Raw genomic sequence first — 3,753 nt, forward strand, 5'->3', positions numbered from 1 at the left:
TAAATGTAGTAAAAATTTAAAAACATATAATGATAATGTAGATAAGACTGTCCACTGCAAAGCCACATATGGCTCAAATGTGTAATTTTTGTGGACTTAGAATTGTTTATTTGGCCAATTTGCTTTCTTATGTACCATTTCTCTGTGTTTCTTGTAAGTTCTTGATTGTGATTTTTAGTTTACTTTTAAAATTTTTCCCTGTTTTCATACATTTTTTTCATTTTTAGTCATCCAATCACAATCATAGGATTTTAATTTCATTTCAGAACTTGCATTATATTTCCTATGTTGCTTTCTGCTATAAAATCTTTATAGGTAGGCACAGATTGGGAAATCAAGTCCTGAAAATCTCTTCTGCATAAATGTTTTCAGCCAGCAGTCTTTTATTTTCTCTAGAATTATGTTTAAACCTCATAAAAATCCCATTTCAGATGGGCATATAATTTGTCAACATAGATAAGTGGAATGAAGAGAGCTATCCAATGTTACACAGCTATAATTTATTAGACCAGAATTTGTACTTTGGGATTACCTGTGTCCAATGTACAGATTTTTAAACTTCCTAACATCATGATTTGCTTGTGGACCCTCACATGTACTATGTATGGCTTTATACATAATAGCTAAGTTGTTGTACAATGTCAGAGAATATAATATGATCTGGTTGCTAATAGACACATTCCTATGATCTTGACATCAGTAGGAATTGAAAATATAACTGCGTTGTTAAAATATCTACACATATCGGTGTGGAGAGATGGCTTAGAGGTTAAGAACACTGACTGTTCTTCCAGTGGTCCAGAGTACAATTACCAGCACCAACATGGTGGCTCACAACTGTCTGTAATGAGATCTGGCTCCCTCTTCTGGCCTACAGGGCTACATGCAAACAGAGTACTGTATACATAATAAATAAATAAATGTTTAAAAAATATATATATATCTCCACATAGAAAAATAATGTGTGAGTAGCAGCAGTGCTGGGTCTTGTGTATAAAAGATGTTCCCAGTGGCGAGGTTTTCTAGCAGTGGCTGTGCTCACCACAGTGTCAGGACATGTCCTGTGCATGTGCATTTGTGGAGAATTTTCTTCTCTCATTGGAGGTGGTAAATGGTTCTGCAGCGAATGAGTCTGTGATGGGGAAACCATTAGAAACCATTTCTTTGGAGAGGAAAAAATGAGAAGAGGAACAGTTCTGTAAACTCTTTATTGTTGGCTTAAGATTTGAAATCACAGAAGTGAGTTTGAGAAATTACTGCTAGCAATGAGGAAACCTCCCAGGATACGAAGGATCCTGCAAGCAAGAGATGAAGATAGATTTGGTTTTGTAACTTTCTCATCCTTGACTAAGGTTGATGCTGACATGGCCGTAAGGCCTCATTCCTTTGATGGGAGGATCGTTGAGCCAAAATGTGCCTTAGCAAGAGAGGAGTCAAGAGAAAGGAGGCCATGTGACAGTGAAGAAGCTATTTAATGTTGAAATTAAAGAAGATGCTGAGGAACACCATCTTAGAGATTATTTGGAAGAATACGGAAAAACTGATACTATTGAAATAATTATTGATAGGCAGTGGAAGAGGCTTTGGCTTTGCTAAGTTTGATGACCATGATCCTGTGGATTAAATGGTATTGTAAAAGTCTCACACCCTCAGTGGTCACAGTGCAGAAGTTAGAAAGGCCTTGTCTAGACAAGGAATGTGGGAGTCCAAAGTTCTAGGAGTGGAAGATGATGAAGTTGTGGATTCTTGTGGTGGTGGTAATTTGGGACCAGGACAAAGAAGCAACTTTAGCATGGGGATCTGATGAATATGGAAGTGGATGTGGATTTGGGGATGGCTATAATGGATATGGAGGAGGACCTAGAGGTGGGAATTTTAGAGGTAGACCTGGTTATGGTGGAAGAGGATATGGTGGTTGAGGACAAGGATATGGCACCCAGGGTAGGGGCTAGGGAGTTGGTTATGACAACTACAGAGGAGGAAATTATGGAAGTGGAAATGACAATGATTTTGGAAATTATAACCAGCAACCTTCTAACTGTGGTTGAATGAAGAGTGGAAACTTTAGTGGTAACAGGAACATGGGAGCATCATTCAGTAGAAGAAGCTGTGATCCCGGAGGAAGTACATGAAGTGGAGGTCCTGTGGAAGTAGACAGTACTGAGCTTCTTCCTACTTTCCATGGGCTTCACTGTATAAATGGGAGAGGAGGAGAATCCAGAGGAGACAGAAGAATTTCAGGCTACAGGATCTTATATTGCTACTATATTTTAGTAACAATGTTAAGGAAACTCTTACTCAGTAATGCACATATAAGGCAGTAATGTAGTAGAAGACACCACAGTAGATAGACAGCCATTCTGTGAATAGATTATTTAATAGCATTACCTTACTATGGAGGAAGGATTGTAAAAAATGCCTCCTTAGCTTTTAGTTGGTGTTTCTTTCTAGTGGTCTTTGTAAGAGTGTAGTATCGTTCCTTCTTTTATAATGTATAAACTAATTTTCATGTGTCATGTGAAACCTTTTTAAAGATTTTTCTCAAAAGTTTTGAAAAGCTATTTGCCAAGATCAGAGTGTGATAAGACATAAAGTTTTTTCATCAAGAAATGTACATGCATGTGTAAAGTAACAAAGTTGCCATATATTTATGCTATAACAAAATAATTCTAAAGGAAAAAAGAAAATAATGTGCACATTAGGAATTAGATGTATTTTAGTAGGCCCTGCAGTCATTGATTTTAACATTTCTTAACAGTTTTAACTAAAATATTTTAAGACTGTTGAGGGTAGTCTTGATGCTGATAAAAAAACAAAAATTAAAACAACAAAACAACAACAACAACAAAAAAAAAACCTCTGTTCTAGAAAGAAGCAGAAACAAAACTGAAGCTGACATAACGCAGCTCCAGGAGACCTCTGCTTTGATAGTCAAAATGATTAGTGGACAGTAATACAAACTGTGCTCTTATATGGTTCAATTGTAATGAATTCAAATTTAAGCACACATGAAAATTGAAGGGGTACTTGCCCTACCCATATCCAGCTATTTCATAGAAGTTGAGACGATATGATGCAGTAGACCTTTCGGATATATTCTCTTGCATTCTCATTATATATCCTTTCTTACATATACACCTGCATCACTCCTTCCCATCCTCCCAGGAAGCTTTCTATAGGTGAATGTCCACTTTTATAAGATCCCCAGGGTTTTTACTCCTTGAATGTATAGTGTTAATTCAATCTTGTCTTCATTTATTTAGCATCAGGTCACACTTTGTCAGGTATTGTCTATCCTGTTTGGTATTATTAGGCAGAACCATCTGTGAAATTTTCAGCAGTTAAAAAAAATTCCTAATGATTTGACTAAAAATATTGTACCTAATTTTTATGACCAGTTGCTTAAAATGCACTATAGGAGATTAGTGTGTTCATAGGTTTTGATTTACAAATAAGTGTACATAAGTGTCATCAACTATGATGGCAAATTTCACACAGCCACATAAAGGAGATCTATCTATCTTTCTAGAAATTTAAACTACTCTTCAGATGGTATTGATGAACAGAGAAACACATCCTTAAAAAACTGGACAAAAATTAATGTTGTACTTCATAGTGTTACTTCTAACCAAGTTTTCTTTCATTCTGTTTACTATAAAGTAGCAATTTTCAAATATTCATTTTTATTTTCCCTTATAAAATCCTATCCTTTCAGGACCTTTTCCACAGGTTTTTGTTCACTTGTGTAAGATC

General features: G+C 35.9%; 1 pseudogene; it reads left to right on the top strand.

The window, feature by feature from the left end:
- The first annotated feature begins 1,137 nt into the window (after positions 1-1,137).
- Positions 1,138-2,132, top strand: LOC118592912 (annotated as a pseudogene).
- The last annotated feature ends 1,621 nt before the right edge of the window (positions 2,133-3,753 follow it).

Source organism: Onychomys torridus, chromosome 11, assembly GCF_903995425.1.
Source record: "Onychomys torridus chromosome 11, mOncTor1.1, whole genome shotgun sequence".
In the NCBI taxonomy this organism is placed as follows: domain Eukaryota; kingdom Metazoa; phylum Chordata; class Mammalia; order Rodentia; family Cricetidae; genus Onychomys; species Onychomys torridus.